The following is a 22,609-nucleotide window of genomic DNA, read 5'->3' on the forward strand; positions in this document are numbered from 1 at the left end:
AAATTAGGCCATTTATATGAAAGGTTTGCTCTTATGCAGCTGTAGGTACGAATTACTGACCTAAAAAGTTAAGGCATTGCAGGCATATTAAGAAAATAAAGGTTTTCATAAATTGGTGAAGTAATAAAAGAAGACAGGAAATAAAATATTTGTTTGTCCTGACTGAAACAGAAAGCTTCTTTCTGTGGTAATGAGAACAGATCATACCCCTCACGCTTCCTGTTACAAATCTTCTGGCCCAACACCTGTCAAGTGCAACTGCTGGATGTTCTGCCCTTTAAAGAGCTGTAGGAATCAATGATCAAGGAGTATTTTTCCTGCTTTCAGTAAAGAAGGCTTTGTCACCCTGTCTTCTTTCTTTAGACTCTTCTCTTCCTGCCTGCAATTGCTGCCAGCTCAGAAACAGCTGAATTGCAACAAGGAAATATCCTGGAGGGGTGGAGAGGGCCTTGCGGGCAGAACTGCTCTCCTCAGGCTCAGCTATGTCCCATCCAGGGGAGAGAAGGTACTTCTGGTTGAGAGTAGAGAGGGGAAAAGAAGGGGAGAACAATACCTTTCTTTGCATCATCATATGCCTCTAAAACCTATCCTAAAAGTCAAAATCAGTTTTTCTTCTGTCTCTGTAGTGGAGGGAACTACAAGAGTCTCTTCTCACCTCTCTTTTGGTGCCTTTGAGGGTGAACTGTGTCACTTCAAGCTTTTAGGCAAGAGCTTCATCTCAGCGATCTACAGGGGAGCAGCTCATACATTGCAATAAACTGGCTTGGAGTCAATTCAATTTAGATCAAAGTGATGATAATGCTTTAAAGGGACTAAAGAGGCAATTCAAAAGATGTTTCTGCCTTCTGGAAGGTTATCCAGCTAGCTACTTATATCCCTTAAGTTGGTTTGCAAATTTAGGTTCCAAGTTACTTCTAAGTGCCCCTTGCTAAGTCCCAATGTTTTCTGTGTGCAAGTGCTTGTCTGGTTTTTACCCCATTTTATCTGAGTGATTGCCCAGGCCAGTAGGAGGTAGAAGAGTCCTATCAGAGCAAAGGTAATACCTTAACAAATAAATTGTGAAGATATAAATATTCCTAGTGCAGTCTCTGTTTTTCAGGTTTAGATTCTCGATGGTGAGGAGGAGGCTGTACCACAGACTGTGCCATGGGGCTCCGTGTCTGATCACAAAAGCAAATCCTTATTAAAACAGGTTTTCCTACTGTTAACTTGCTTCCTCTCAGACACAGGCACATGCACCACCATCTCTTTATGCTCCTTGTCAGGGACTTACAAAGGCAGAGGGCTAGTTTTGGAGAACAAATTTGGATCACACTGGCTGAGAGGCCTCTCCTCCTGGCACTGTGCTGAGGAAACCAAGCTAGGAAAGGTACAAAAGATGTTGCTACCTCCAGGCTCACACAGGCTGGTTCTGGAGTTCCCTCCCCTGCCTGGTTCCCCTAAATGATGGGCATGGAGCACCTCGCCCTGGAGAACGTGCTCCATACCAGCATCTTCACAAGGAAGGAGGGAGCTGGGCTGGACTCTGGGATAGTGCCTGCTTGTCTGGAGTGGGGATACAGAAAAGTCATTTCTGAGGCAGAGGAATCATTCATGGATTGCAAAAGTTCAGCAAGTCTGAGCTAGGCATTCTGGTAAAAGTTGTAATTAGATTGCAAATATACATATTAATATACATATTAATATACATATTAAACGTGATCGTAAAGAAGCTGCTAAATCTAAATGCAATAGGATAAACACAGACGGTTAGAAAAAGATGGAATAATTACAAGCCAGAGACTGAAACTTAAATTCTGTTATGTCATTTACCTGTTTTTCCCTCGTACCACCCCAGCATTCTTGCTAGACCTTTCTGAATCACACTTTTGATATATTGCCAGTTCAGCAGCAGCAGAGCTGGGGATAAGGCACCATGATTAAATCCTCACAGAGACTGTAACAGAATAAATCAAATTATGCAAGCAGTTAATTTTCATAATTTGAAATTACTTGTCTTTTATACAGTCAGAATCAATCTAGGCTATTAGCAACTACTTTGGAGTATTTTGGACATAGTTTATGAAAGCTGGTAAGGGAAGGCAGCAAGCCATTTTGTAAGCAGGTTTGTAATACTAAGTCTTGCACTGGGTTATACTCAAAAGTCACTTCAAAAGTGATAGCATAATGGTCAGTTCTGGGAAACCTGAGAGGCCAAAGCAGAGTCAGAAAAGTGCAAGCAGGAATCAGAGAGCTGGTTTGAGAAAGGAAGAAGGGCAGAGAGCACATGGAAGACCTTTCCAGCCCAAGGCTGCCCCTTCCCACAGCTCTCAGAGTCACTGCCAACCTGCAGCTCAGAGGGTTTGGGTTTAACTTCATCCTCTGCCAAAATGCATCACCTTGGTGTCACCATTTAGTATCCCTGTGTCTCACTGTCCTGACTCATAAAGCAAGGTGAGGAGCATTCCCTTGACTGACAAAGAACCGGGAATAAAAAACACATTGAACAGTAAAAGGTACTTGATCTCTGTGAGGATGGGCCATTGCTCACACCGACAGATCTTCCTGTGAGGAGCTTCCCTGCAGCTTCAAGTCAGGGTTACTCAGTCTATTCTCTTGGTATGAGAACAGGCAAAATACCTGCAAATAAGTTTTAAGCAGGACATGCAGTTCTGGAGGCCTCCTCATAAGAGACATGCCTCTGATTTTATCTATAGCCAGCCACGAGTTTAAAGGATGAAGATTCACAAGTGGTGGTTTGGTCTTACAGCTCTCCCCTCCCACCAAGCTGACAGAAGGCTTTCACAGCTGGTTCTACAGACCTTCACAAGACCTTTCCATCTTCCCTGCAAGCAGCAATGTCAACTGAACATTGATTTTCAATGTGGTTTTCATCACTGAAACATTGACACTTTAATTATCAGGAGGCCCTACACAGGCTGGAATTAGAAAACAGTTATATGTACTCATATCATAGAGCTTAGTACAGCAATTTCCAAAAACTTATCTGAGCAGTGACACTTTGGAAGCTTCCTTGCTGTAGTTTTTGTTCTTACAAAAGTTTTCAGTCCTTCTGTTCCCTCACACAGATTCTCTAATGTCTAATAATATGTTGACCACATGCTGTGGCCTTTCCATTAACAGGGGCTTGCCTTGTATCTACTTGTTTTTATCAAAGGCAAAGGGATTTTTGATCTCTCCGCAAGTTTAGTTGAAACTGGACAATGAGTTCAAAAGGAGCTCATGGGGACTGACAATGGCACAATCTTGTAACTCTTATTTCCCAAGGAAACTGGATTAAAAGGAAGCATCTATGTGTAGGCTAATTCAAACCTTTCCTTTTGTCAGTTAAAAGTGAGAAAATATATTTTTACACAGTGTTTACTAGCTGAGTTTGTCAGAGGGAAACTGACTCCCCAAATTATATATTTTTCTCATTAGTGGGTCTAGAAGAAGGACAGGTTTATGTTTTTTGATAACTAGAAGAAATTAGTCTTTTAAAGTTCCTTCTTCTATTAATTACTGGCAATTTGCTTTGTCAGGGGTTTCCACGGCATGGTGTCTCCTTTGAAATAATTGCAAAATCATTCTCTCTTTAAGGTTGTTTTGAGCAACATGATGGAAGTCTCCCATAGCCTGGTTTCCTACTGGAATTTTTATCCTTCTTGATTATAGGCTGTGTTCCCATGACAATTCCTGTACTCATGCATCCCAGAATTAGCTCCTAACACGTTCCAGCCTGATGGTACATTAAGCCCACTCAGTGCTCTGCAAACTACATGTACGCTCTAGGCTCTGAATATGTGGGGAGAGGAAGGTCTCTAATTTGGGTATTAAGGCTATGGGATTTAAAGATGGGAGAAGGGATGGGCAGAAGGTAGTGGAGGAAGTAAAAGATGCCTAGGTTTATTCCTTTTTAAATATTTTTTTTTAATAGAAATGCCTCATGTCTGCAGACTAAGAAGGGTATGTAAGAGCAGTAAGTATAAACTTTTGGTGAAATGGAACACTTGCTTGAAAATGACGTCACTTTATCTTCAGAGACAGCTGACAAGAACAGCAAATTCTGTGTTTTGAGTTAACTTTCCTGCAGCTTTCCTTCACTGAGCCCTCAGTTTACCTGCAAGCTCCCTGTTTCCATGAGGAGCCTGTGTGACATTCCCACTTTAAACACTGCAGCATTCCAGCTGCAGAACTACACACCTTCCTAGAGATCTCATCTTAGTCCAAACCTGAGGAATCCTAGTAAAGACCAACTCAAAAGGAACAACTCAGTGCTCAGTCCTAGCTGCCAAAACAGTGCCAGAGCTGATGCTAACATCCAGCACTGCCAGGAGCTGAGAAGGGAACACCTGGGTGCTCCACCACTGCAAGAGAAGTCAAGGTCCTTTGACAAAAAAGGCTCCCAGTAAATCCTGGTTTGGCTCCAGAGAGCACTGATGGATTACTAGGAAGATCAGCATTGTAGTCCCATGTTTTGCAGACAGCACTAGTGTTTCTCAGCCAAGGCACAATGAATTTTCCAGCCAGGACTCCTGATGGATCTTCCTGGACATCCAGCACTGCTACTGGAACATGGTTAACCACTACAGCTACTGAGAGCTGCTCACTGATTCTTTTCCACCAGCAGTTACAGTTCACAGATTAAAGCTGTTCTGAGGCTTTCTGGATGTTTTTGCCCCCCGCCTGTTCTCAAGAAGCTGTCCAGACTGAAGAAGCAAAACTCTTCAACATGTTTCCATTTGAGAACAGCCTACCATCTCACCATCTGTCACAACAGCACTTTCTAACATTTTCTTCTCCCTCTTGGTGCTTCTTATGCCTCTTCAAAGTTTGCCCTCTGGCATTCTCCAAATGCCACAGCAGTGTTCAGCAGTGAAATATACCCCTTGGGACACTTGCATTTGTGGAATATCAAAAAGTCTCCTCCCTCCCAGATTTTTCTTGCTCAGTAGGATGGTACCACAAGGGTTAAAAAAAAAATACCCAAAGCTGCTTATAATGAAAGCCTGGTTACCAAGATGCCAGGTATAGGAGAAAATGCAATTGAGATTGTAGTTTGCTTTAGAGTTTGTATGATGCTCTGAGCCTTCAGCTACCTTTAACTTCTACAAGACACATTACCCAAAGTAAGATATTTAAAGATGCCTACAGATTTTAAGATACTCAGTTTGCATTAATCACAGTCTCGCACTATTAATGATTTGAATTCAGGAACAATAATGCAAAATGTCTATTTTTTGCTATGCTATTTGCTCAGACCTTCAGATGACCTAAACCTAAATTTTGAGGAAAATACATTCAAAGTCAATGGTGTCTGAGGGGTCCCCTATAAAAGTGACGTTGACCTCTCATCCTCACAGAACCTCTGTGAGAAGTTCCCCACAGAATAATTGCTGCCTACTTCACCAGCTGTCATTGCCATCTCAACAAGACCCTTTCTGTTCCTTGGTGACAAACCTCCTGGTCAGATCTGTCCCACACTTCAGGGGCATCCTACAGAGTTGCACCAGGAGGTTACTACCTATTTCTTCAACTCTCATTCATTTTCTGATAATTCAAAACCATAGAGGCACCTGCCCAGTCCCTGAACCAATGCTGGTCTCCAGGCTGAGCCCAGAGGGAGACCATGGGAGGGGAATTCCAGGAGTGAGGGAAAAACATTGCATTAGTGTTGCTATGGAGATGAAAATTAGCACAATAACTATTGTGTTCTGTTTCAAAGCTTCCCAGTCTTCAGTTTTAACTCCTTCCCCTACTCTACTACTGCTTTAGATCTGCCCCAGCAACATTCCAGCACACCTGACAGATTTCTGGTCCAGGAACTGGAAAGGGAGTGGCAGAACACATAAGAACATGAAGTCTGGGCAGGGACCAGAAAAGAAGGGGGAAAAAAGTGAGGGAAGGTCTTGTAGAAAGAGGAGATGATAAAATAAAATTGGGGGGGGGGGGGGGGGGGGAAGATAATTTTAAGAGGTAAGGATACAGAAAAATTGCTTTTAGAGATGGTGCAGAAAGAGAATTGGAAAATACTGCCATCTTTGATAGGGTTTATGTTTCTCTTCCCTAAAGCTGTCACTGCTTATGGATGAGTTGTTGTTGACCTGAGTTCAATCCCTTCCATAAAATCACCTGGGCTGTAAAAGTAATGTCCTGCCCTTCTGTAGAAACACTGGACAAGCATTCAGGCAGGGTAATACAGATTCAGTGGAGCTTGTAGATGAAAATTAGGAAGACAAGGCATTTATGATCAACTAGGCTTCACAACTGCCCAGAGGGGCACTAGAGGCAGAATCACCTGCTGTGTAAAGTGTCTCTGAACATACCTTTCACTCACAGAAAATGTTGTCTCTTGCTGCCACAGCCCTCATGCAAAACCCAGTGAACAAGCCTTGCTCTGTTACCTCTGGCTCTGCAGCAAGCACCACCTTTGTTCTTCCACTCTTCCAAAATCCCATTCCTCTGCAGCCACCGAGGGCACAGCTGAAATTTTATTTTGCCCAGCCAGCAAAAGGCACCACAAACCAGGCAATGAGCAGAGGATAGAATATGTTTCCCAGGAGAGCAGCAGGCTGCCTGGTCCTGCCCAGCCACCCTGTGCCAGGGAGCAGGGCTCCAGCCCCTGGGGAAGTGGGTTGCAAAAGGGGCCTAAAATGTGGCCAGGGGTATTCACACTCATACCCTCATCCTATATCGCATCCATTCCTAAAAATGAATACTGATTTCCTGAGCCCAGAAACTGAGCTATTGGAAGTCCATTTGGTGCAGGTAGAGCTCACAAAAATTGCCCCTTAGACTTTATCCTCCTTTGTCCAGACTGACAAAGCCACTGACTGTAGTGGCCACCCATCTGTGCCACGTCACACCCAGACAGCAGTACCCCCACAGGGATCTCAAGGCACCACCTTCCTTCCCTGCTGCTGACAACAGCTGGAGAATGGCCAGGGTTTGCACAAGATACATGAATGATACAGAAGACTTTTGAGCCTATGTTGGTCTCCATTCCCAGCATTCCCAGAGCTTCCTATATGATTTCTAACTACCCTTTGATGAGGTAAAATGCCCACAATAAATTTCCCCCAGCCCTTCAATATGAGAGACTAGCCAACCATTAGACTAACTTTTTTTAGGGTGCTATGGTGTCAAAGATGCACTGCAGCACAGATTTAAAAGGGTAGTGAGGAATGACAAATCTTGGCTATTAGGTGCTGCACAAAAATTTTCAAATAAAACCATAATTTCTCATAACTTGTATTGCAGGCAAGCCTTCAAAAGCAAGGAGATGAATGTTTTCCCTTCCAGAGTTTAATGAGGAGGAAAAGCCTTCATTCATTTACTGATTTATAAGGCATATTTTGTGGAACCTCAAGAAAGTCCAAAACCAGAATAAGGTTCAGTGGGACTATCGGTCCAACTAAAGTTTCACAGTTACCATCTCATTTCCATCTCCTTTTCCTCCTCCAGCCTTGCAAAGGAATAAAGCTTCAGACTGAAAGTCCTACATCTGTTACTTCTGAAGGCTCATTCCCTTGCTTTCTTGTGAAGAACTATAGAAACACTTTTCTGAGAAAATTTCAAACCAGACACAAAACACAGACAGAAAAACCACTCTTTCAAGCTCAGAAAGTTAAGGAACAGGCTGCTGCAAATCAAGCCTTTCAATTAAAGCTTCTCCAGTCAACAAAACCTCAGACTATCTTTTTCTTATTAAAAGATTATCTTATTTAAAAATGGTCAGTTTAAACTTGTAACTCACATGTGCTCTGGAATGGCTGAAGTCTGAAAAGAAGGGAACCATGGGGTTGGGTGAGTATGCTACTAATTACCCCTTTCACTGAAAGTCTCATTTTCTTTGTATGAAATATAATACATAAAATTGTGACAAATAACTAAGATCTTCTAATTGAGGAAGTATCAGGAAAGGGAGAAGCAGCAGGGTATGGATTTTGTTCACATGCCAAAAGTATGGTATATGAAATGTCATCGTGAAGTTCCAAAACCACACTGAAGAGTCTTTCTTGGCAGCTGATAAATTAGGGAAGATACTTATCTGCCTAACTCTCTCTCTCTGAAAGTTTTAAAATCATCTTTCTACCACATTTCCCTCACGCTCCTGGAAGACACGACAATGAAGCCCTTTATTTTGTGAACCTTAAAGAAGGACAAGAGATTACCAAGAGGTCTTTTTTTGGCTACTGTACCCTCACCTTTCTGGATTTCTGAGAAGTTTTTCTTTGGGATGATTTACTTATGTTTATCCCTGGACTTTTATGTACCACACAGAGAGTGCAAATTTTTAACAACAGAGTACATGCTTATGTTTCTATTCAGGGATCACTTCACAGATAAAACACTTGTATGAATGCCTAAATTAGTTCTCAGTCCCAATAAAATAACCCAAACACCCAAACTACAAACACAGTTTTGGAAAATGCTATGTTAGACTGGGGCCATACTGTCTTAATCTAGATATTCACATCCTGATCATGTCACTGAGAGAGGATTGGTTTTGCAAGAAAGATTAATTTCATTTTCCCTGTAACATCATGAAGGGTTCTAGCTACTCCACCTAATTTTGTACAGTGCTAGTATTAGTATCATGTCACAGACAAAACTTAGCCTGACATGCCAGGAACCTGGGCATCATCCATATTAACAAATCCTTCTTACACAAGACTTATTTTATGCCTTTTTTAAGCCTTAAAACAACATGGTCAGTGTCAAGGTACAGGGAACTTTCCCACCTTTAGTGGATGGCTGGAGTGGATGAGTTGGTATGTCATGAAATAGATCAGATGTGTCACAGTGATGGTCTGGTACGTGCAAAGCCACTCCTGGGTCTTTGAACAATGCCTGGATGAAAAGCAGTAGAGCTTTTCAGGGTGCTCCATCCCACCTGTACCAGGGCATCCTATAGGAAACATGGTGTCTCCCTGGGCTCTGGCACGAATGCCACCTGATGGTGAGAGAAATGTCCCAGGTGATGTGAAAAAAGCAGAAATGCAGGCTGAGCCGCGTCAGTTTGCCTCTTGAACAGGCAGAGTCGTGCCCCACGGTGCAGCGGAGAGCTGCTGGATGGCAACACTGCTTTCTCTCTTTCAAGGAGTGCCCTGCACTTGGGAAATGGAGTGAAGCCTTCTGCCCATAATGACATGTATGGCTGGGGTCTCCCCATGGTCATGTCAAAATCACGAGTGTCACACCAAGTGCTGTGCTTTGATTGTGGTGTTTTTCAAGCCCATTTTCACTTTCTCTTACGCTGCCTTTTCAGCTTTGATCACAATGCAGCACAGCTAAAGGCACCTGAGAAACATTGCTAGGCAACAGATGCTGCAAAGGACAGCTTCCCCTCCCCTCACACCGAGGTGGCAAGAGACCTTACAGTGCTCCAAGTTGCCTGCTACAAAATATTCAAGGCAAAACTGCTTAGTTTTATGAAGGCAGTCAGTTGAAGCAAGAAATTACTTTGAAAGTAGGAGTCGAAAACAAACTGCAGTAGGGAAAAAAGAGGCAATTCAAGGAAATGAAAGAGAAACATGATGGGAGACAACAAAAGGCAACATTAAATAAGGAGTTATTAGATGTGTGGGAGCAGGTAGAGAATATGAGGAATGAAATTAGCAAAACACAGGTACAAAACAGATTTGAAAACTTCTGCATTAGCAGAAATAAATCTAAACTTAATTTACTGTCCTTGTAATAAAAGTTTATTTACTGCTAAAATTCTGGTTAGTGTTCGTTTTACAACACCATATCAAAAATTATGTCTACCATGAGGAAACCAATACCACTGTTGTGTTTCTCTTCTGAATTACCCGAGTACTTCTCATTCATTTTTGCTCAGTCCATAAATGTCACCCATGGAGTAAATAGGAAAGTTTCATTTCATCACCATTTAGGAGTGAATATAGAAGCTACATAAAGCCACATAAATCTTTATAGAACACGAATGGGTATTTCACACAGAATACAGCTTGAAAGCCGCATATAAACAGAAACAAGTACATAGCAAGAAATGCTAAGTAAGCAGAGAGAATGTTGCATCTGTCTAATGAGAGTTTCCTTTAGGACAACAAAAACAAGCTGCTAGAGTAACCTGACCTGGAAGCTGTGAAGCACAGTGCAGCACCATATTTAGGAAATGTGTTTTCATCGTTTGAATCCTTAATTGCTCTCTTAAATGTGTAAATAGGCTTGCCCAGTAGGATGAAGAGTGGCAACGAAAACAGATGTTGGGTATGAAGAACCAACAAGTACTGAGCAGCAAATTAAGCTGAGTCTTAGAAATTAACAAATGCAGACTCACAGTGAAAATTAGACTTGGCAAAGGATATTAAAGTAAACTGGGCAGGGGGGGAATGGAGTTACTATGCAGGAAGGTCAGGACAGAGATTAAAGATAATCCAGGTACAGCCCAAAAACTAAGTTAATACTTTGTGCCTCATTTCAGTCAGAGGAGATGAAGTTGAACATGGAACAAAAGGCAGAATAGCTAAGGGAAATCAGGTTAGGAAAATTGCTAAGGAGCTTATTTGGTCTTCTGAGACTAAATAATCAGCACAGCAGAATTCTGAAAGAACAGGATGCAAAATAGCAGGTAGAGCAACTACTTCCAATAATTCTTCTGGGTCAATCCATTCTTAAGTGACCTTACTACTGCAAAGAGGTTGCTGAAAGACTGGGTTTGCCAAAGTAACAGCTGAGGTGAGGATAAGGATTCTGTCAACAAACATGCAGTTGAAGTAAAAACCAGAAAAGGGAAAATAATATTTTAGCTAAAGGGTAATGATTACATGAGAGCAAACAAAACATGAAGTTAGAAAAACATATCCAACCTTCAGTGCAATGAGCTTGGGTTTGGGGAACAATCTTCTGAGGGGAATTGGCATAGAAATATTTAGAAATGGAAACTGATGGGTTTGGAAAATTAATTTAGAGATGAATTTGCCTGAGGTGGGTAGAAGAGAGACCATTCCTAGTCCAGCAACAAATGGGTCTGTTCTTTCTATTCTCTCAGAAGGCAAAGGTTTCTGTTGAACGTGCTGACATGGCACAGACTGCCAGTTGTTCTCGGAGAGGAGAAAGGAAATGGAAAAGTCAAGCCCTGCCTGCTGTCACAGGGGCTGAAATCCCTACATGGCTCACCCCTCCACTCATGGAACTGACCAATGCTGCTTACATGAGAGACACACTTAGGGAAAAGCAACCAACTATTTTCCCTCAATCAATTACTTTTTAACTTTAACAGAGCTTGTGCAGTTTGTCAAAACTAAACCAAACTGTTGACAGTGTTGAAATATGAGAATAGAATGGAAGGCACGAGTCTCTTCAGATAATTACTGTTATGCTTTTCAAGTTTCAAGTACATGGAATATTCCCTCCAAGGGTTTAACCAAACTTGAGTGTGTTTTGTTTGTGAACTCTTCAGCCAGCTCTCTCTGACACTGACACATCACTCTGATAAGTCCCTTTTTATTTGCTTCAACACACCCAGTTAAAATATCTGACTCATTTCACAAATGCAATTTAAGGGCTCTTATTAAAATCTTTGCAATAGTCCAAGACAAAAAGGGTTCTGCAAATGAAGAATAAAGTTGGCTATTCTATTTTTAGAAAATAGGAGGGCAGTGCCAATTAGCCTGCAGCAGTCTGATGGCAAAATTCCCCATGCCCTACCAGGCAAGGTCACTGGAGTTATAGCTACATGTTGACACAACCTTTTAATGCATATACCCATTTAAAATTTTGCATGTCAAGCCATATATTCTTCTTCTAAGTTCATTTCCACTGTGTAATGGATGGCTTGAAATCCAATTTAATTCATTTTCTTGATGCAATTTTCTTCCATGTCTGCCATTTTCAGTGCATATTACATCTTTACTACTTCTGAATGCATCTTATTAAGTAATAATTGCAAATATATATATACACCATAACTTTCAATTCTGTAGTTTCTCCTTTCAGTCATCTCTAATGTTTGTCATTTCTGAAAGCTTAAAATAATCTGTTGAATAAATACACACTTCAATTGTTCTTCAAACCCACTGAACAAAGACATTTCATAGCTAACTTGCATTTATTTATCCCTAAAACCAATTCCATTTTCTATTGAATCTTCTTAATGGCTTTTTTGCCTTTATAACAATTGATATGCAGTTATGCAATTCAATTGGACCACAGAATTTTTTTCAAAGCTGGAAATGAAATTTACTAGCATCTCTTTTCTCATCCTCAGAACATCAGTTTGAGGTATTTGAAACACTGCTACAAACCAAAGTTAGAGTGAAACAAGAGAACTGGGGGTTGTGGGAAGATCCAGAGAATCTGCTCCCCTTCTCACCCTGAAGCATGAAGGGGACTGGAAGGATGCTGGGACATTGTTACCCTTACATGGAGGAGAGTTCAGGAATTGGGTTTTGGGCAAGAGTGTTCTGTTTGGTTTTACAATCCTCATATGAAGTGCCTCCTGCTTATGCAAGACCAGTTCTTTCAAAAGATTCAACTTTAAGAAGAGAATTCTTAGATTTAACTGCTTTAAAATAAAGCAAACAAACAAACAAACAAACCAGTCTATCTTAAATCTGACTACCTCACAGACATTAAATGTCACAGACCCTTCCATTAAAGCTGGCTTTTTTTCTGCAATTGTGCTTCACAGAAGGGACAGGCTGTTTATCAACAGGTTTTTCACATTGCATTTGAAGGTGTTCTGTACCTGACTGTGCCGTTCTAAACAGATTTAACTTGATCACAACAAAATCTTCCAAACAGGGTGGTAGTGCTTTCTACTTCCATTTAAATGATAGTTCTGCCTGCAAAGTGGCCATAAAAGCAGCAGGCAGGAACTTTATAAGTTGTTGTCTGTCAGTTATTCCCATGAAAAGCATACATTATCTGCGAGTTAAATTTGGTTTGGTTTCCCCAATCTGTCAGTGCTACCAACTCAAGCTGACAATCAAGCAGCGTCCTTCTCATGCATAATTACCTTTAATGAAGAATTCTCTGGCCCAGCTGGTTCACTGACACTTGAGCAGTCTTTCCTGCCAGTATTTTTTGCACAGCCAGCACAGACCACAACTCAACAAACAATGCCAATGACATACAAGAGAAACGTTGAACCTGGTTTACTGTCAGCACATATCCTCTGCTGGGCTTGCACACCAAAGAAAATGGTTAAAACATCAGTTTGAAAGGCAAGCAAGTAGCTGTGCTTTTGAATACACATAAATAACATACTGAGTAGGCGGTAATTTTACATCGAAGTGGGAGATGTTAGATAAAGTCTCTTCTCAGAGCAGCTTTTGAAATACCTGGGACCGAGTGCTACTTTCACATTCATTTTACTCTGCCCTTTGCTGAACACTTGTAGCACCTTTTCTTCACCCAACCCCGTGGAAAAATGTTCTAGGACAAATAAGTTTTCAGGGCTTGGAAAGAGATAATTGGTTTAGCTTTCTTCTTTAAGAAACCGTGTATATTTTAGCACCTAAACATCTCAGTTTTGTTTTCATCCGCTTTTGGCCTTAGAAAGTTGGAAAGTTTTATATGCATTGTGCAGAGGTAACAGCAAGGCCTGAGCACAGGTAGAGTGTTCTTTATCTGATACAATAAGCATTTATTTCAAATTGGAAGCAACAAACTGGTAACTGCTGCTTAAAGAATGAAAAATGTGTTTCATAAAACACACTTTACCACAAAATATTTGTCTTATATCCAACCCAGTGAGCCAGATCTTGATTTTCATTTGGAACACAAGTCAGGAATCCCCGCCAGTGTGAGGTCAATATTCAAGCCCTCATGAGCAAGAGTGAGCTGATCTCACCATTTTTTTTCCTTTGTTCATACAGGGTAGCATACACTGGTTCCTGCAATCCCTATTTACTTTTATTGTACTGCTATCTGATTTTCACAGTAATTTATGGAATCCCATTACACACCACTCATCTAGCAGCTAGGAAACACCCATAAATTCTGCTCTGATGAAAGACCACTGTGCCACTCATAATATCCGTGAGACATTTATGTTGTGCCCACTCACATCCAGAAGTCAGCCAGTCCCTTAAGCCTAAGTGATTGCTTTCAGTGGCAGATGAAACTGTCTTCCTTACTTCTCCGGATGCATGAATTTTTTAGCTTATTGCTTTTTTTGGAGGAAAGGGGATCACAGTAAAGATGATGATAAATCTCTATAACTCCATCCGTATCAACATCTTCAGACATTAAGATGAAGAGCTTGAAGTATGTTTGCACAAAGATTCTTTCAGCATTATACTGATCTGCAAGAAATGATATATGTACTAGTGTCAGCACTGCAGAACTTTATAAATCCGCTCGAAGGTGAAATTGTCAGTTAATAGCAAATAATCCTCACATTTGCTAACACAGTCAACAGAGGACTGTTTAAAACAGACAGATTGTTATTTACATCTGTGCCAGATGGGACAGTTTGAAAAATGTTTAACTGCTCTTTAGTTAACAGTGAAAATATATTCCTCAGCACCCTCAAATAGTTTTAAATTGCTGAGATTTTTATTTTTTAAGTAAAATTTATCTGCAAATATTTTCGTGTTCCTGCTGTTGACTACAATTATATGTGCCTGTAAATAAAGGACAAACTGCCTACAGAAAACGATTACTGGAGTTCACAGTGTAGAAGCATTAAATATTAATAAATTAATACATCAATTTCATACAAAGTGAGCAAACTTTGTGGGAAAACTTGTGTGTTATTTACGGTAATACATTATTTTAACATGATATTTATCCTGCACTCTGCATTGGTGGGGAATTAGTGCCATCTGTGTGGCTAGCTCTCAGATAAATGGTTAATAACTAAACCATTAAGGAAGGGACATTGAGGTGGTGCTGTTCTGATTCAGTGTTATTTTCATATTTATCTAGACTCTATATCTTTCTGCTGTTTTCTTCCACCCTTTTACAATATCCTCTGAGAAATGTACAATTACGTTAACAAGAGGTTACTCCAGAGTGGCTGGAGTGATGGGGCAGAAATCACAGCCTGCAGAGCTGGACACATCTTTATGGTTTAAAACTAAAGGAAGTACTAGCTTTTCTGTAAAGCCAGAAGTAATCAGTAAAATACTGTTGTAGTGTTCTCAACAGTGCTCCAGTGAGGCACTACACAGGTAGTTCATATCTGAGCAGCAAGCTATACTGTTTTAAAAATTTAGAAATTTCTAAGCCTTTAGAAATTTTGTTAGAAATTTTTGTGAACAGGACATGTACCTGGTGAATGTACCTGCGAATATGTCTGTGTGAGCTGCTTTTTTTTTTTCTTCCAAAACAAGTATATAGGTTAAAGCACCTGAACTCCATAATTATCTCCCATTGCCCCTTGGGTATGATTGAGCTCAGATCTTCAGTAAGATCTCTGGGGACATCACGACTTCAGTCTTTGGCTTGTCTGCCAAGACTTCTGGCAGCACTATCAATTATTTTTAGAGGTGCATCCCAGGATCCACTGAAACCTGGGAAAAGCTAATTTTACATACACTGAAACAGACATTGTTAGCTTGGGCTGGATTTGAAGCATCAGCCTGAAGAAGCAGCTTTAACCATAATTCCCAGTTCCCTAAGAGCCTAGGGACAAGCAGGAAAAAAAAAAAAAAAGCAGCACAGATAAAGAAGATCATACAGAGAATAAGCTTGCCCTTCCCTATGGTACTCCAAGGCATGATTTTTCTGAGGTTCAGAATGCCAAAATCATGTCAGCAGGTGGTTTGGGATGCTGAGCTGAGGGGTGGAACAAGGGCACAGGGATTGCTGGGGTGGTGCCTGGACTACCCCAAGCACAGGGGCCAGATCCAACCCCACAAAACCACAAGGCAACACTCCTCCCTGTGGCAGGGTTTTCTTTGCTCCTCTTGGCCTCACACATTCAAAGAGGAGAGAAAACAGTTTTTGTTTTTAGATGCACATAACGCATTAGTACCATGCATCAAAGTGCATAAATAGAAGTGTAAAGTTTTCATTTTGATGCACACCAGTAGCTTATGTTTCTCTCATGGCATTGCCTAAAGCATGAATTTTAGCACAGGTGCAGAGCAGAATCTTTGAATTTGCATTGGTATTTTAAGCACTATGTATTCCCTTCAGAATTCTTATTGCATTTTGGATGTACGTCTAAGAAAACCCAGTGAGAACGTGATCTAACCTTTTATTTGTACAAGCAGTTTGGACAGTCACTATTTTATTAGCTGTAAAACCATTTAGCCTGTGCATTGTTTTTACTGTTTTGTGCTGGAAACACAAATTACAAGATTCTTGTAAGGTAAACCAATATTCGTTCACTTTTGGTTTACCACAGGGGGTGGATGGGGGTGGCAGAGTTAGCCACTGCTTTTATAGCACTTATGGCTACCAAAAATTATTCTCTTGGGTTTGCCTTTTGGGGTGGGGTTTTTGTTTGTTTGTTTTAATATTGTGTAAATAAAAGCAGTCTCTATCACTCAGGAAGAATGTGGAGTCAGAAAACCCAGTAGACCAGCTGGAGGAATTTAAGAAGAATATTTCTTTTGCTTTATTTTCCAATTACAGTAGCTCTAATGGCAATGGTAGAAGCATTAACACATTGGATCAATAGCCAAATGAAATCTACTGTTCTGGTCCTTTTTTCACTCTTCAGTAGATGAACAGGGAAAAGAAGGAATAGGGAACAAAGAGACCTCAAAGATGAGTTTAAGTTCTCTTGTTCTCATTTTAAAATTAGATTTGCAAGGTGATAAACGCAGAGCTGTTTAGTTGTGGTAATTTCAGATTTGGCACAGTCCTTTGTGTACTGTGCACAGATCAGGAAAGGTCTATATCCTGTTTCCAAAGTTCTCACTTGAGACTTTGACTAAGTAACTTACACTCTCTATTGTCGTATACCATAGACCTTCAAAAGAGATGTACTATTAGGGAACAGATCTTTTTCCAGGACTGTGGAAATTGCAGCCAGTTACAGCACTTACAGAGTTCTGGGACAGTTATAGGCCCCCTAAAAAACTTCATTTATGGTGGCTCCTGATTGTGGGGAGGAGCTGCTGCTGAGCACAGGGCTGTAGGCTCTGCTCAGAGCTCTGAACTGACCCAAAAGTAGAACCTCAGCTATTTCACTCCTTCAGGAGGTTTTAGAGTAGGGACCTGCAAAAAATATGAGCTACCTAGCACCTCCTCATCCAGGTGGATTCTGGACTACGTGTTTAAGTATAAAACAATTGCCATACTGCCACTTTCTCTGTAGAAAAAAAAATCCTAGCTTAGTGGAGGAGATTTGCCAAGTGGTATTGCTGATCCACTTTAAAGCACACTGGATTTATCACAGCCAATTTTCAGCCCAACCAGGTATTCATACAAAAGATAATAGTTCAGCAACCATATATTTTCTATAAATCTATTTTTTTTATGAAGTTATATCAGTTGGTGCCATTGAGACAAGATTTTCATATGCAATTTAGAAACCTATTCAGGCAGGCCATCCCATACTCTCTTTGCAGCCAATAAAGAGAAAAAGATGAAATTTAAATCTTCTCATCTGTTTTAGACATTTTACTTTCAGATGTAAGGCACTGCACTGTAGAAAGATGACGGAACATATAGAAAATGAAAAAAAAAACCCTCATAGTTTATAGATCTTTGCATTACATGTGTCTAAAGAGGAACAGTGGAGATGGGGGAAGGTTTAGAGCATGAGGATTTTGAGGAGCAGCTGAGGAAGCTGGGGGTGTTTATCCTGGAGAAAAGGAGGCTCAGGGGGACCTTATTGCTCTCTACAGTTCCCTGAGAGGAAGGTGGAGCCAGGTGGGGATCAGTCTTTTCTCCCAAGTAACAAGTGACAGGATAAGAGGAAACAGCATCAAGCTGTGCCAGGGGGGGCTTAGATTGGATATCAGGGAAAATTTCTTAATGGTAAAGGTTGTCAAGCCCTGGAATAGGCTGCCCATGGAAATGGTGGAGTCACCATCCCTGGAGGGGTTTAAAAGGTGCACAGACATGGTGCTTAGGGACATGGTCCAGTGGAGGACTTAGCAGTGCTGGCTTAATGCTTGGACTCAAGGGTCTTTTCAAACCTAAAGATTTCTATGTGTCTACATTTAAGGAAATTTCTCCCTTCCCCGGAAGTTTTAAGTCTGCTGCAGAACTAAATGTCCATTAAAAGTAGAAACCACAGCTCTTCTTTTAAATGGATGGATTAAAGTTGTACAAAAAATCATATTCCTCTCAGAATTGTGTCACTGGAAATGTTGTGTTAAGTCCCTCAGGTAAAGGGACTCTCTTATGGTAAAAATGTTCTCAGTCACAGACTGAGCTGGTTCAGGACACTTAAAGTGGAATGGAGATTTTATGAACATTTACTCCTCCTAAATAAAATTATTTAAAAAAAAAATCAAACCAAGAAGTTTATTTCAGGGAAGCATAATATGAGAGAAGAACACTACACTGAGCATAAAGGATGTCTTGCTGATCTGAAAAACTTTTAATTTCACCACATATTCTCTTCCAGATGTAGTTAGCTCACCCATGCCACTGTCAGTGATTTTTTTTTAGCTTCTAGCATTACAAGATTAATTAGTTTTTCATCAACCAAGATGGATATATGACATACTGCAAGATGATATTGCCACTATTGTGGCTTTTAAATAAATTTCTGACATTTGATATTTGTTGGATCTCATCTCTTGATTGCTTAGCTTCCTTGTTATAGCCCAAATTGTCTTTACTCACGTTACTCCTTCAATAAGTCCTACAAGAAATTCTTGACACACCAAACAATTCTTGCACAGCATTTCTGTTCACTATAAGCATTTTATTTCAGCACTTCAGATATTAATTCTCTCTGCAGCAATCTATTCTCTAGCTTTCTGTGCATTTGAATTTGTAAAACTCTGGTAAAACTCTTAAATTTTCAGATAAACTTTTCCTCACAAGGCTGTGTTTGTGTAGTACAGAGAGCTGCCCACCTCCTATTATCAATGCATCTGAGTGCACACGCTCCAGGGGCAGCAGAGATGTTGTTTAGTTGGTGCTATTTTCAGACATCAAAACACTTTGCAAACATTGTCTTTGGAAACTGCAAGGATAAGATTTTGGAGTATCATTAGTGCCTTTCACTACAGAACTACCAAGGAGAATAGATAGCACAAAGCTTCTGAAGGAGCACAAGGTTATGATTAGAACACACTTCTCTCTATATTCAAGCTCTGTTTGGATCTCTTCTTTCCTTGACAAGCTGTGCTTTGGAGACACACATCAGACATAGTAACAATCCTTTTCTAATGCATTTCTAAAATACGTAGGTATTGAAAATACGTTGGTGTAGAACAGGGCTGTTTGGCTTCTATGCGTCTCGTCAGGGAGAGAAGAACATCATCTGCTCTTCCCTCCATCTTCCCATGCCTCCTCCATCCCACATTCTTTTCAGCATCCCTCACAGCTCAATATTCCCTGAGTGACTTGTGTTTGGTCCCTGCAAGCATATCAGATGTAGACTTGTGGGAGTCATGGAATGTAATTTTTTGTAATCTGTCACTATTAAGGAATAGAACAGTGGCTTTTTGGTTTAGATATATCCACTCTACACACCATCAATAATTTCAAGTTTTTGCAATTAAATGTATTTTGTTCGATGGTTCCATTTGTACATTTACCTGCTTCTCCCCCATAACTAAAATTTATCTGATAAATAGTCTAGTTATAGACAGGAGATCAGAGCAAAGTCTGCAGCATTTTATCACAAAGCTATAGGGAAGCTTCCAGATCATCCTCTAGTATGGCAGCTTGGAGTGGTGTTTTTAACCCTGACTTTGTTTTTGAAAGCACTTACTCAAAAGAAAAATCAGGGATTAAATTGTTTATAAAATCAGAATCTGTTCACTTTACAGTATTTCTATTCTATTCAAATTTGTGTTTGTTTTGGCTTTTACACATTTTAAATGCATAAAAGATTTGTAAGTCTGAGTACTGTGTCCAACTTAGTTAGTTCTGCCTTTTTATTTATGGTTTTAATCCAAAAGAGTTGATTTGGCAACCAAACTCATGTCAGGGCTTGTCTTGCTGTTGCAACCAAGATCACTAACCTACATGGGTCACATTTTAGGTTTTATATGGGTCTCAGGAAAGTTTGGAGGTTTTAGTTGATCAACAAGCGAGATTCATGTTTTTATCCTTAAATACAACCTTGCAGAATCCTGCACAACATGAATGGAGCTCTCAGGATTCTGTGCTAAGAGGCAATAACACATTCTTAAAAAAAAACTGGAAGGTATTTTACAGTTTAGGAGATGGAATTATTTAATCCCTAATCACTGTTTGATTAGGGATCAATAACAAGAATTCATACTATTTCCATAGACATTATATCAAAGAGGTGGCTAAAAGGAGGAAAATCAACTTGCCCTGGTCAATCAGCATTTGGCTGTGAGGTGTTGGTGTGATGCAGGTGGGGAAGAAGCTAATAACATCAGAAAATGCTTTAGGCAAGATAATTTTGGAAGAGAAAAAGACTGTTGTTAAAGACTTCACTTAAATGCTATTTGGACTACTTTTCTGACCATTCACATTCTGAAAAAAGTAATGTAAGTTCGAATGGGTACAGAGGAAGAACAGAAAAATGATTAAAGGAAAGGAAAAGTTACAAGAGCTTGACATGCCAAAGTTGAGAGGGGGCAAACAGGAAGATGAGAGAAGATCTTCTTTCAAAGGCATCACTAAAAATTTAAGTAAATACAAACTCGCAATGTATCAGCTAGAACTGGAAGCTGGGCAAGGAAAAAAAAATTGTTTTCATGCTTATCAGCATGAAACTCTGGATCAATCTTCCAGGGAAAGCAGCTTGGACAAGAAAGTCTCAGTGTTTTAAAACAGGGTTCAATCACATTATACAGGGATTTATAAACCTAAGAATTGCTGGAAACAGAAAACCAAGTCTGTGCTACAGGTTCTTGAGTTGTTTGTGCAGCAGTAAAGCCAAAACAATTACTATTTAAAAAAAAAAATACACCTATACTGTATTAAGTCTCTGCATCAGAATTTCTTTTGTTTACCTGCCAAGAGCAAAATGTTCTGTCCACCTTTGGCACATCATTTGTTTTCCAAGTTTTTTTTCTCCTGCCCCGAATTCTGTGAGATTAAGCCTAGAGTGTCTTTCAGCATTCATCTTTACTGCCCCAAATCTGGCCCCACTGACTGTCTGCAGCTCAAAACCGGCTGTGAGTAGCACGTGCCAGCTTGCCTGCCAAAATTCAATTCCCAGGTCCAGAGGCAGCAATTCCCCTCCACTTCCCTCAGGCTAAACCAAACCATTTCAGCACCAGCTGAGAAGAGCAAAAAGCTGAGCCAAAAAAAAAAAAATTTCAAAACAATAAAGCCTCTCACTACCTTTAACATGAGAGAAAATCTTTTGGACCGCTGGACAACTCTTGTACCATATCACCTACTACTGCAAGCACTTCAGCTTTTACAACATTTTGTTTGTCCGTGGCTTCTGTCATTTTACCACATATGGCCTGTCTTGGTAACAGCATTATCAAGCAATTTGCTCCTGGACTGCTTGCAAACATGCAAAGTAGATGTTTTGCAGACCTTCTAAATCAGGCACCTGTGGTCAAGTAGCCTGTGCATGCAGGAGGCTGGCACAGGTCTCCCAAACCATTAATAGCACTTAAAAGAAATTTAATCCTGTAAAACAAATAATTGTAGACGTGGAACATATGTTTATATAAGTGCTCCGAAAAAGCAGTTAAGCTCTTCTGAAGTTGATAATATTTACCTCAGGCAGGAGCACTTTTCAAGCTCTGTTTGTAAATAATTGGCAGCACACTCTATATAACTTGCTCTGAGAATTAGGTTGCTAAAACACAGTCAAATGCCCACATCAATTTCCCAATACCCTTCCAGCTCAGCATCTAATTTTAACACCTCCCCCTTGACCAGCAGCTCTGGCTGACAACAGACTCCTGAGACCTTTTCCTACTTATGATAATACATTCAAGTACTCACTGCACAGAGAGCCCAGCGAGCTTCTTCCTCTCCATTGATGGCTCTTACTGGCCTTGGCCTCTCCCCAGCTTCACTTTGAAACTTCCCCTTCCCCAGGTGGCCCCCAAAAACCACCTGGCCCCAGCCAGTCCAGTGACCTCCCCTCCCAGCCAATTCCACCACCTTTCTCTGCACTTGCCCAAAGGGCCCAATTGGATTCAGCTGGGGCTGATCTGCCCCAGCACGCTCCTTACCTGAGTCAACCATGTAAAGCAGGAGGGAATGCACTCAGCAGAATATTTTATAATGCTATTAATAATTGGAATTGTTTTAACTGAACAAAACATGCTGCAAAATGAGTAGGCAGTAATGGTAACTATTATCACTTGCACTATTCATGTGCAGTGACAAGGCAGTATGACCTAACTGCAGCTTCCCTGTAGTTCAGCTATTAGAGATATCACAGCTGTGATTTCCAAGAATGGTCTTGGCAGTTTGGACATGCTGCTGCCAAAAATAATAAGTGAATTGTAAGTTCAGTGTCACAGCCAGCTTTAAACATTAATTCATCCTCTGATTTTGTTTACTAAGATCTAAGATCTCTGCTTTTACTTTTCTATAACCACAGTCTTTGCTGAAAGAGAATCCTGGG

General features: G+C 40.5%; 1 protein-coding gene and 2 long non-coding RNA genes across 3 annotated transcripts in view; 1 reads left to right on the forward strand and 2 right to left on the reverse strand.

Moving 5' to 3' along the window:
- Positions 1-22,288, reverse strand: part of LOC138115371 (uncharacterized) — a 29,373-nt gene extending 7,085 nt beyond the window's left edge. Inside the window, exons 1-2 of the long non-coding RNA XR_011153290.1 lie at positions 22,212-22,288; positions 1,813-1,936 (exon numbers count right to left, since the gene is read on the reverse strand). This is a non-coding gene — a long non-coding RNA (uncharacterized lncRNA). The remainder of the gene's footprint in view (positions 1-1,812; positions 1,937-22,211) is intronic.
- HTR1F (5-hydroxytryptamine receptor 1F) overlaps positions 1-22,609 on the forward strand; it is a 105,196-nt gene that overhangs the window by 11,593 nt on the left and 70,994 nt on the right. The gene's annotated exons all lie outside the window — the stretch shown is intronic.
- Positions 12,694-22,101, reverse strand: LOC138115360 (uncharacterized). Its single transcript, XR_011153279.1, has 2 exons — positions 21,979-22,101; positions 12,694-14,255 (listed from the first exon to the last, which is right to left on the reverse strand). It is a non-coding gene; the product is annotated as an uncharacterized lncRNA (long non-coding RNA).

This window comes from Aphelocoma coerulescens, chromosome 1 (genome assembly GCF_041296385.1).
Source record: "Aphelocoma coerulescens isolate FSJ_1873_10779 chromosome 1, UR_Acoe_1.0, whole genome shotgun sequence".
NCBI classification, from domain to species: Eukaryota; Metazoa; Chordata; class Aves; order Passeriformes; family Corvidae; genus Aphelocoma; species Aphelocoma coerulescens.